Genomic DNA, 12,719 nt, shown 5'->3' with positions numbered 1-12,719 from the left:
CAAGAGATCTATGAATAAAATAGCTACAAGTAGTTCTTTAGTTGCCAACTGACCAGATCTTCTTCCTCAATCATTTGCAGTTAAAGAAATAAAAACAAGCATTTAATGCATGCAGTTAAAAAACCAACCAACCATATCCTTGCCTTCAGAAGATGCACTCAGTCTATACTGATTCTGTATGTTCCTCATCCCCCCCCCAAAAAAGGTGTAAATAAGCTCAATTAAAAGCAAAAGTGGGCATGCTGGCCCATTAGAAAACAACAACAACCACAACTCCACAATCCACAGTAGGGTAATGTGTTTCACAAAGCAGGGGGTGAGGGAGATCAGAGTTTCTTTCTTATTTAAGCACAAAAAGATGTTGTAATCATGACCTGCAAGATAAAGACCACAGACTGAGATGCCATTCATTTGAGGCAGTAGAATCTAGCACAAAAGTTAGCACCCATTTCACAATGGCTTTTTTAGATTACCATTTCAATCCGTAAGCAATCATTGTAAAATTGGTGCAGGGGGAATCTTTTCAATTCTGCAAAACCAACAGAAGAGTCTTGTAGCACCTGAAAGATTAACAAATTTATTATGACACACACAATATAATTCACTTCATTGGATGCATAAAGTATTATCCTGAGTTGCAGGGACACAATTGGTGGGGAGCTTGTAAAAAGATACCAGAGGAAAACTAAATGCTGAATTATACAGTTGCGGATAATGACCTTTTAAACTGCAATGATGAACCAAAAACAGTAGTTGATAACACAGACATCCTTGCACTGGTAAATCAGTTTTTGGCACATCCAGTGTGGTTTTAAAAAACATAAACCCAGCCCCTATTGTATTGATTCCATCTGCAAATAATAGCACTGGTGCGTTGTAATACAATGGTCTCATGGTTTGAGGTCACTTCATTCAATAATGAACACCTTAAGGTCAGTGACAGAGCATCCTGAGAAGCTGAAATGTTCCCTCATTGGCTTTTCTATACTGCCATTTCAGATTTGTGCTCATTCATTCGTTTGCATAGACCAGATAGAAGGCAACTGATGGCATATATTAGGTTGGAAGATGAGCAGGTGAATTAGCCCCTCAGGTTGTATTGACATTCTTAGCTCCTGTAATAATTATGTTAAACTAGATACGGGAATAGAGTTGGTATCTGGCTCTGCCACAGCGTCTGGTCCCTTTTGTCCACAATCCTGTTATATGGCCTGTTACTCATAAAGAGGTGTTTTTAGGTTAATGGGCTGTCACCCAAGGCCTGTGATAGGAAAGTGTCACCAATGCATCTCAGATAGAAAAGAGGCTTTCAGTTCTGTAGTCACTCTTGTTTTATAACAGATTGAACTAAGTAGGTAATTGACCTGATGTGATCAATCCTCTCCTCTGAACAGGTTAACCAAAACTGGATGATTACCAAAGTCTCAGAGCTGTTTGGAGAGTATCTGAAAAGGATAAAATACAACTGAATACAATAGGCATTCACAGCCACAACTGCAAGGAAACCTTATTTTTTATTTCATTTCTAAAATTAAGATTACACTATGGAGTAAGTCCCATTTAATTCAGTGGATTTTATTTCTGCCGCACACGTATTTAGTCTATAAGAAGGTGACGGTACACAGGGTTTTTAAAAACCATATAGTGAGAAAATCCCCTTATAAAATATGGGAGAATATATAAAGAAATACTAGAACCTAAGACCTCACCGACAGAAGCCATGGCAGTCAAAAAGAAAAATATGAAAGGAGACTGGCCAATGTATAGAACGATATTAGAAGAAAACAATAACAAATTGACGCTGAAGAAGTTTGAAGAAATTAGGTTGTACCTGACGGATTAGTTACAATATTTTCAATTAAATGAAAGATTAAGTATAGATTTAAAAAAGGATTTGAAAATAAGACATCAGATTTGGGAAAAGAACTAATCCAATCCAAAGGAAAGTATATTTCAAAAATGTACAATCTACATCTTGAGTGGGAGGTAAAAGAGAAGGTAAAAGAAAGGGGTGATGGTGTGTTGGGCCCAAGAACTTGGATATAATATTCACATGAACCAGTGGGAGAAATTATGGAAGGTGAACATGAAGTTTACAGCATGCTATCATCTTAGAGAAAACATCATGAAAATCATGTACAGATGACACCTTATCCCGACCAAGTTGTATTAAAATAGATCAGAAGTGTGCTGGAGATGCAAAAATGGTAAAGGTTCATATATGCATATGTGGTGGGAATGTAAGAGCATAAGAGAGTTTTGGGACATCATATATACAGTAATGAATTAAAAAATATATTAAAATTCCCATCGACAAAGAGACCAAAAGCCTTCTTTTTAGGAATAATGTCAACAGAAATTTAAAAAAATAGCAGACCACTCTTCAAGCAATTTAATTTTTTTAAAAAAATAGCAGACCACGCAACAACAACAGCCAGGATCCTGGTGGCGAAGAATTGGAAAAGTGAAAAGACCCCCCACAAAAACTGAATGGCAGGTTAAAATGATAGAATACTTACAATTGGCAGGGATGACAGGGAGAGTAAGAGGATACCCGATGCAGAAGATCAATAAGGAATGGATAGTATTTAAAGAATATTAAAAAAAACTATTGTGATAACAAAAAGCTCCTGGCAGATCTTGAGTGACTCTTGTAATATAAAGGTGTAAACAATAGAACTTCTTTGATAAGATTTTGGAAAAGAGAACAACAATAAGGCACTGTGTGATAAATAACAAAATGAGAAATAGTACAATGAGAATAATCGGAATTATATTTTAATTACCTTAATTTTTTATCTTTACCTTTTTCCTCTTTCTTTGAAAAGTAGTTGTAGATGTAGTGTGTGATGTAAATATTGTATTGTTGTGTGCTGTTATCTAAGTTAATGTTGATTGTTTAATAGTTAATAAAAATCATAATCATAAGGATTACACTGCAAATTTTAATGATAGGGTTGTCACCTGTTCGTGATTTTTATGGGTTGCTCATATTTTGAGACCACAAGGAAATAATATTATAGAGTTCGTTGTTTGTTTGGTTTATTATTCTTGTTGCATCCCAACAGTCTTCAATGAGTGTGTTTTCAGTTTTCAAACTATGCATTTAATGGAGGAAATGGTTTCTGATGGTAGGTCTTTTTAAACTACCCATTTGTTGTTTGTAGAAAAACAATAGGATTCTAGCATTGTAGGGGCTTGGAAGAGATGACTCTCAGGGTCCCTGCCAACTTCACCATTTGATGGTTCTGCTTCAGCACTGTGGAGCAGCTCTCTGGGGTTTCAGGTGGGAGTCTGATCAAGCCCTACTACCTGGGAGACACCAGGAGCTGGAGCTGGGACCTTCTGCATGCAGACAACACGTTCTGCCACTAAGTTACAGTGTTTCCCATCACGGCAATAAATGAATCCATTTGTGTTATATACTATCTTGCCTTAAATAAATCTTTATTATTTAAAGAAAACCTGTCTGAGACTCCAACTTACTAGTTACCCCTTCACAAAGGTCCTTCGTAGCATACTCTGGGGCTAGAATTTTTAAGGGAAAAGGGATAGAAACCTTCATGTAAAGGGTTGTTCAGTGAGGCGGGGGCAATTTATCTAAGTGAGAGCAGGCCCAAAGGCATGAAAGGAAAAAGTGTCATTGTGCCCGTTGAAACCTCCTCTTGCACCTTTTTTTGTGCTTTACGACAACCACCATCTGCTTGCCAATATCCCCTTCTTGGGCAACATGGTGAAGAGAGTGGTGGAGGAGCTGTTACAGGAGTTTCTGGAGGATACAGCCCATCTGATCCCTTATATCACAGTTTGATGACTGAGGTTTTCAGGGAAGACATTGGTGGTGGTCCCCCATGGTTCAGATGAACAGCTTGCAATTTACAGATTCTAGGCATTCAATATTATGGGCCCAGTCCTGACTGAGTTTAGACAGCTCTCCTGCCTTTTGAACTTCAGACACTTGACAAAGCCTTTTCTATTTTGTAGGCATTTTAAGATGGTTTCCTGATTCTCTGATTGGTTAGCAACTTGCTGGCTGTGTTAAAATTCTGTGGCTGGCAAGACAAGGAACTCATTTTCAATTGAGACCATCATACTTTCCAAAGTGCATAGTCAAATTCTTGCAGCAGTGAAGGTCTTCACAATCAATGCAGAAATGGGATTGTTGATCATACATATTTCACTATGTGAAATCTACTTCCTACACTAAAAATTGTTTGTCTGTGTTACTCAGAAAGTGACTTGGAACCAAGCCAGACCTAATTTTGTAAGTTTATCTGTAATAAACTCATTTCTTGTTAATTTTAGAAATGGCAAACACAACATGGGGGGGGGCAGGTGGCAGTTACGGATTCAGATCTGTTTGCGGTGCTAAGGAATGAGTTTAAAACACCGTGCCATTTCACCCCAGTTGCCCCCTCAGAGCTAGTATTTGCCCAACAGGAAGGGTGGAGCTTGCAGGCACCATGCAGCAAATTTGTTTCCCCCCACCCCATTTTATTTTACTTTTTACTGTATAGAACCTACAATTCTGAATTTAGGGGAAGGGGATTACTTTGTTGCTGTTATTGATAAACATGGGGAAGTCAGAAATCCTTTCTGATCTACTTAAAATCACCTAGAGCTCATTTACCTTCTGACCATCCCTGCCATGTGAAGAATATAGAAGCTTGGGAAGCCATTCAGATTGGTGGGGGAAAACAAAGCAGAAAGGGTTAAAAATTCCCTTTCAAGCTCTTTCTGACTCCACCCACCCCCTCAGCTGCAAACATGTGATGCCTTATCACTGATCTCCAGACAGTGAGTCTAGATTGATATCAGCTGTCTAGCAAGCCTTTGTTCACATTGGTGGGAGGAGTCAAACTGCCACAACTGTGTTGTTAAGGGATAATAATAAAGATTGCTTAAATACTGATTACACAGTACTGTCAGGAACTGATCGCAAATGCCTTGTGTGTTAAAATGTCTGGTTTGTTTTGCACAAAATTGTCAAATGTCATGAATTAAAATAAAGCAAAGGCATTCTAATGAAAAAACAAAAAACTGCCAAGAGTCAAAAGGCTTTGTTAGCATTGTGAAGAAAAACAAAATGTTGTCCCTGAGAAAACTGGAGCACTCTAGTCTCTCAGCACTCTAGAAATGGCAGTGGCAATGGTAACAGAATGTACAGTAGAATGGATATCTATACACATTATGTGAACTCAGAAATCAAGCCCAATCTTCACAATGTGCTGCATGTTAGAATGTGGATCTTCTAGGGGAAACACCATGAAGATGCTATATAAAGTAAAGGGTAAAGGGACCCCTGACCATTAGGTCCAGTTGTGACCAACTCTGGGGTTGCGGTGCTCATCTCCCTCATCTGGCCGAGGGAGCTGGCATACAGCTTTCGGGTCATGTGGCCAGCATGACTAAGCCGCTTCTAGCGAACCAGAGTAGCGCACGGAAATGCTGTTTACCTTCCCACCAGAGCAGTACCTATTTATCTACTTGATCTTTGACGTGCTTTTGAACTGCTAGGTTGGCAGCAGCAAGGACCAAGCAACGAGAGCTCACCCCAACATGGGGATTCGAACCGCTGACCTTCTGATCAGCAAGTCCTAGGCTAGTTTATAAATTCTTACTGAAGCTACTGATCAGATCTTAGAACATGTCATTGGCCTGGTTGTACGTAATACTAACCCCTTAGTAACATTAACCATAGTTAATAAACCATGGTTACAACTGAGGCATCAGGCAGATAATCAGTTAAATCTTGATTCAATGCATTGTAGAATCATTAAAAGCACAATGAGAGCAGTTGTATCTTGAGAGCAGTTTGAATTTTTTGCAGCACTTCATTGACAACATTGCAAGTTTGGGGCGATGGCACTTTAACTATAGCTAAGGAGGGTATCTAGGTTCACACGTAACACTAAGCTATGGTTAACATTAGCTAAGGTTTCTAAACTAGCTAGAACATTTAACCATAATAAATAAACCATAGTTATGGGCTGGGTTCACACATAATGCAGCTAAAACATGGTTTAAGAAACCATAGTTTAGTAAGCCATGGTTTAGCATTCTATACAAACTGATATGCTAGGCAGGTTGCTGGAAGTCCCAAGGGCTTACTGCCATGAGCAAAGGAAAACATTTCCAAGCAAACTCTGCCAATGAGTAGGGGTAGTCCACATGCTTCAGAACTCCTCTTCTTTTCAGGCTGCATGTTAAAACATATTCACACAATGGCAGTGATCAATCTCAGGATCAATTATGGTTCATCATGCCAGGAATAAGGTTGTAATACAAAGAAATCCTGTAATCTTAATTTTCAGATGAGGAATTCTCTCACAGTTAACTGAATAGATAATTTGTGCTCAGGCCAAGGAAGTTGACTCTCTAAATAATTATCTTTTTTATGGACACAATCAAGCCCAACCTTATCATTCCAAGGGGCTAGGGTTGAGAGACAGAACTTGTCTAAGACCATCTCTTGAATTCATAGCTAGATAAGGCAACATGAATGAAACAAAAGGCAACATGAATGAAAGTAATGTTTCCATGCTATGTTAACAGGACATGAATGTAGCCAGGCCCCATAAAAGGGTGTGTTTGTGTGTTTACTTATACATATATATTCACTCACACTAAAGTAACTATTGTTTTACTGAATAGGAAACCCTCTTTTAACTGAGAAATTTGGAAAGTATGAAACTGAAGTAGAGACAAGCTATTTGTTGTTGTTTGTTTGTTTGTTTGTTTGTTTTTAAACAACTATGAAGAGAGGCCATTTTCAGAAATGATTCTCAAAATAGTTATTTTTATTCAAATCTTTATTGGCATTGACCTACAAAAACTGGCAAGCACTAGAAAATAAAAATAACAACAAAAAAGTACTATATTCGGCACCTGCTAAAGTTGTTTTTGCTTAGGCTAGCCTATCTAGGCATGTAGAAATGGAATGTGTTTTAATATCTTTTTAGCTTACTGCTGATTTAAATTATATTCCAAATTTTTAAAATACTTGTTTTTAACTGTCAGTCATTGGTAATTTTAATGTTTTGTTTACAGAGATTCTATTACAATCAAGTGGTCTTTAAATGTTTCTTTTTAATGTATCTTTCTTAAAGATTTTCTTGGTTTACAAAAGTATGTGCAATGTCTCTCTCTCTCTCTTGTCTTTAAATGTTTTTAATTAATTAATTGTTTTTAAAACCCTCCTAAAACTAGACAAATAGAACAAATCAGGAGCTCTTCCTGCATCCCTAAATCAGGCAGGAATAATCCAATGTAGATCAATCGGTGGGGAAAATTCTGTGCAGTGTTTGAGCTGGCAAGTAGTTTGAGGAGAAAGGATACACACCTGGTGCTTCAGAGATCTGCCTGCCCTCACTGTAGTCTTATTCTTATCCTGAATGCAATTGGAGGACAGCCAAGCAGAGCAGTTTCCCAAGTTATCATTCTCTTAGGATTGCTTCACACACTATTTAAATAGATATCTGAATGTTCAGCAAATCCGTGTAAATTTCAATTCAGATAGAGCTATTCATGACATCATAGATGTTAACATGGTGATCAAAGTTCTCTGTCAATAGTGTAATCACACTGATGAAGCAATACAGAAGAGTTTAAGTATTAACTGGTCAGGGTGGCAGAATCATTTTGTCTGGATGAATAGAAACTGGTTTAGAGAGCAACAATTTGGAACAAAAATGAGGTTCACATTTAACAAAAAATAATAAGATCCAACCTCCCACTAATCTACACTTTTAAAAGCTACAATCCTAAAATCATTGAACTTTTCCCTCTTGCACTTTGCCTTTGCTGTTTTATTACATTTTTAATGGATGCTTGTGAGGTTCATTTTAAAAGCAGTACATAAGTAAATGAAATGGTAGCGATTGAGAGGGACCTATTTCTGACTAAATGGATCTGTCTTGATTTATAATAATTAAAAATCATGATCAACCAAAAACAAAAGTGAACAGGGCAGCCCAGCAGGACCCCCCCCCCTGAGCCTGGAGGGGCCACAGGGGAGCAGAAGGATGGAGGAATGACAGGAGCAGCACGGAAGGCGAGAGGGGGCAGCCTTCCTCGGTGGCCAGACATGCTAATGCGCTTATCTCGCCTCCTGGGTGGCTCCCCCCTGCGGGGTGGGGTGGGGGGGTCATTGTGTTGAGAGGGAGCGGAGAGGAGAGGGGGGGGGCGGCCGGCCGGTGTGACGCCGCAGGGGAAGGCGTGGCCAAAGGGCGCGAAGGCAGGACAGGCGGGGGCGCATGCGCGGGGGCGGTTTGGGCGGGAAACGTCGCGCGGCGCCAACCTGGATTCTATGAGGCGAAGCGAGAGGGAGTGGGGGATGGGCGGCCGTTGGGACCAGAAAGAGGAGCGGGAAGGACACCCCTCCCCCCCTTGCCCCAGGAAAACGTTCGTTATAGCGCTGATGCTGCGGGAACGTAATAAGGGAAGACAATGTCGAGAGGGAAGCCCTTCAGAGTTATCTCGTAGCCGGTCTCCTTAGGGCGCCATGTTCCCTCAGGCATGTATATATTTGGCGGCGTATCAGCGTGTTGGCGTGAGGCAGGCAGGGTTCAAATCCCTGCACACACACACAACCACACACACAACCACACACCACAATCCCCGCACACACACACACACACCCTACTACCAGCCCCAAAGCTCACTCGGGTGCCTTTGCGCCAGTCGCTGCCTCTCAGGCTGGTCTCCCTCGCGGGGGTGTCGGGGGCTGAGAGGGAAGAAGGAGGTGGGCCGCCTCCCAGGGGGAAAGGTGGGGTCCTAGGAGAAAATTCTTGGGCCCAGGTCCCTTGCCCACCCCCAAATCGAGCAGGGCAGGGCTTACCTGACTCCCCCCCCCCCATCTTCTATTCAAGTGGGCGCCCCTGGGTGGGATAGAAAAAGAGAAATAAGCTCGTGGAACTGAATCCCGGTTTCAGCACCATTTGGGTGGAAAGCAGAGGGAAAGCAAACCCTGAACCGCATAAGCAGAATTGGTCCCTTGTCTGGTTGTCAGAAGCTCAGCAAGGATTAGCTTGGTTTAAGATGAGGGACAAGAGGAAATACTGAATGATGAAGTGATAATGTGTAGCATTATAAACAGATTGGAATCTTGTAAGGCATTCCCAATACTCTCCAATAGCATCCTCATTTAACACTGTGAATTCCAGGATTTAACCCAATGTCTGAGTCACATCATCAAGATACTGCGGATTTTGGTTTGGGTGAACTCTTCCTTCGTGGAAGTTGCATGCAAAAGCAGAGAGGGGATCCGGCAGAACCAACCCCTTTCTGTATTCAGGCAACATTTCAAAAAGGGAGTGCAGTATGTAGCATGGCAGGCAGGCGGGGCTCAGAAAAATCCATCCCCATAGAATCACATGCACAAAAACACACGTATATATCTATTTCCATATATGCTTTATCGTTTTCTGCAAAAAGTACAAAAATACATTGTGCTTACAACACAATACATCAAATATTAAAAAACAACAAATAGCGAACCAATAAACCAATAGTAATAATAAATTATTATAATAATAGCAATAATGAACAGCTTATACTTATACCCAAATTAAAATAACCACCAACCCCAACTAAACATTTAACCCACATCAACCTGACAAAAGCAAAAGCAAAATTTAAACCTTTTGAAACATTTTCCCACTTGTTCCAACCCCAGATTTTGACTGTGGCCCTTATTTGAAAAAGTGGCCAATTGCTCAGCTTTTATTTTTGATTTCTATATACAAGTGCTTTTAGCTTCCTTGGGCAAAGGGAAGAAAATGCTTCTGTAAAAGGAAAGCCAGACAAAGGCATTAAAATAACTTTATTGAAAAACTTTAAAATATACAAAATTTAAAAGTTAGGGGGGATTTATATGGATGAGTACCCCTAGAAGGTGTTGGGAGAAGGGAAGATAATTGATTTGCTGCCAATTTTGGTAATCTTCAGGCAACATTTGTAGCTCGGTTCCTAATCATTGTTTTAGAACCAGTCATCTTTCTTCTCACTCTTCTGTTCTGAAACCAGGTCTGAACAAAAGAAAGGAGAGAACAAAATGCCCATTATTTCCAAAGGGATAGGTCATCATTTCACTTTCTAGCTCAGAAGACCGCCAAATATTTGTGCCTCGTGTGGTGTAATTTTTTCAATGTGGGAGAACCAGGGATTTGCGGGACATTGGCTAGAAATCAATGTTACTTAAGTGTGGTTCCAGCTGAATGCTGCACATTTGGTCTCTCAAGGCAAGGTGCTGAATGCTGCCATCCTAATAGGATTATCCTATGCACACTCCCTTGGGAGTTCGGTCAGGTGGATCAGGCTATAAAGGCAGCCTAGATGGTTTTACCCTCAAATTAGAGTTGAAACCAGGTCTGTTAAGAGTTTTTACTGTTCAAACCCAGAACCTTTGATATTTGAAAGTATGTGCCACCAATAATTTTACTGGGAAGGAAAAGGAAGCCTTCATCAGGAACCAGGATTTCTGAACAAGTATGGGCACAATTTCTTCCTACAGTTGAAAAGGAGGGGACACAACGCAGCCACCCCTTACAAAAAGCCTTTACATCCACGGTACAACAGCCCCCCCCCAAATAAAACCCGACAAAAACCCAGGAAAGAGGAAGTTGGCTCTTGAATAAGGCACCTTTCACGTTATAATCGGAGGCACCAGGAAGATCTAAGGCATTCGAATGACAACGAAAGAATTATTCTGAGCGATTTAAATTTATCCAGTATTTGCGGTTTAAGGAAGTATTATATCTTATTTAAATTACAGTAATAGTTTTTAAGTTGCCTTTGGCCATTTGTTTATTTATTTCATTAAATGTATACACCACTTGATTGTAAAACAAAAAAACTGCAACGTGGTTTACTAACAGATAAAATAATAAAATTGAGGGATTGAGGGTGGGAAAGAACCATACATCAAAACATACAGATTAATATTACCTTAAATTAGCACAGACCCATTGAATGATATCTGTGTCCTCCTTTTCGAGAGTGCTGTGGTGGTCACCATTTACTCTTCCTCCAATGAGTTCTGGAGGCACCTACTGGGCTATCACTCTAGAAACCCTTTCTCTCACCTAAGGGAATCTAACAGGAGCTGGTAGATGGTTTACTCCCACGCATGTGCAGAGTGCTCACCCCTCAGCATTTGGCAACCGCCCAGGGAATGCTAGTGCTCAGGGATTTCCTTATGGAGGAGGGAAAGAAACACCAGCCGAATTCCCAGGGGCAGGTTCAGAAAAGGAGGCAAAGATGAAAAAGTGGGCATTTGCCTGAGCTGCCGTCCCAGCCACCTTGGCCAGACTTACTCCTGGAGGGGGTCAGCAGGGCCGGCCCAAGACATTTGGTCCCCTCAGACGAGTCCCAAAACTGTCTCCCCCCAGGGAAGAATGGAGATTGTTGGGGGATCAAGATCAAATGGCGAAGAAAGGCGAGAAGAGACCAGTGGCGCCTCCTCTTTGCCCAAGGCTGCTGTAGAGGCAGATTTGTAGTGGGGAAGAAGTGGAAGTGAGGAAGATCCAGCTCCCAAGCAGAGGCGGATTTAGGGCAGCCCAGCCAGTCCCGGTCCCCCCGCGCTGAGCCTGGAGGAATGACAGGAGCAGCACGGAAGGCGAGAGGGGGCAGCCTTCCTCAGAGGCCAGACATGCTAATGCGCTTATCTCGCCTCCTGGGTGGGTCCCCCCTGCGGGGTGGGGTGGGCGGGTCATTGTGTTAAGAGGGAGCGAAGAGGAGACCGAGGGGACGGGAGGGGGGAGAAGCGGGGAATTCAGAGAGGAGGTGGAGGAGGAGGAGGGCGGCCGGGGTGACGCCGCAGGGGAAGGCGTGGCCAAAGGGCGCGAAGGCAGGACAGGCGGGGGCGCGTGAGCGGGGCTGGTTTGGGCGGGAAAAGGCGCGCGGCGCTAACCTTGAATCTCTGAGTCGAAGCGAGAGGGAGTGGGGGATGGGCGGCCGTTGGGACCAGAAAGAGGAGCGGGAAGGACACCCCTCCCCCCCCCGTTGCCCCAGCAAGACGTTGGTTATAGCGCTGAAGACAATGTCGAGAGGGAAGCCCTTCAGAGTTATCTCGTAGCCGGTCCCCAGGCGCCACACAGGGCGCGGCAGCGCCATCTTCCCTCAGGCATATATATATTTGGCTTTGGAGAGCAACTTAACACTCATGGTAGAAAAATCAGTCAAACCTTATATCCCCATCTCAAACTTCTGTATTTTTTTAAAAAATGGAAGACTCATGGATGGAAACCAAACGTATTAACAAATCTACTTATAGCAGGATCTACAAATATACTTTTGCATACAAAGAAAATACAGCAACTTCCCACCACATTTATTGCCACCTACTCTAGCCTCAGATACAGAGACTTAAAAAGAAAAGGAAAGGGACAGAAAGCCATTGGTGCATTAAAATGTGTCTCAGGAATATCCAGCCATTAGAAAACCTGACCTTTTATCTCTAGAACCACATGTACCGTGCAACTGACTTTTTTCTACGGGAAAATTAAGCCATGTTTATATGCTTGAACACAGGAAAGTGAATGTTGCAGTAAATGGAAAGTTAAAAGACAACTCCAGACAAGCTATTAAAAGAACAAACTTTATTCAAAACATCGAAGTTATACATTAAAAGGCATTAAAAGAGGGAGTTTGTAAAATATGTACAGGATAGCAAGGAAGGAGTTGGGATGCTAATCTGGAACCTGATTTAAAGAGAAAAA

General features: G+C 41.6%; 1 protein-coding gene across 2 annotated transcripts in view; it reads right to left on the bottom strand.

The window, feature by feature from the left end:
• Positions 1–11,598, bottom strand: part of LOC309371141 (homeobox protein ANF-1-like) — a gene marked incomplete at its 3' end in the record, with an annotated part of 80,003 nt that extends 68,405 nt beyond the window's left edge. The window contains exon 1 of one of the 2 annotated variants that reach the window (XR_014168827.1): positions 10,948–11,598. The remainder of the gene's footprint in view (positions 1–10,947) is intronic. The other variant, XR_014168828.1, reaches the window with a different exon arrangement.
• Between the last annotated feature and the right edge of the window lie 1,121 nt (positions 11,599–12,719).

The sequence above is a fragment of the Podarcis melisellensis genome (assembly GCF_964234715.1).
Source record: "Podarcis melisellensis genome assembly, chromosome: 5".
NCBI classification, from domain to species: Eukaryota; Metazoa; Chordata; class Lepidosauria; order Squamata; family Lacertidae; genus Podarcis; species Podarcis melisellensis.
Note: the sequence above shows the minus strand (reverse complement) of the source record. Positions and strands in the feature narration are given on the sequence as shown.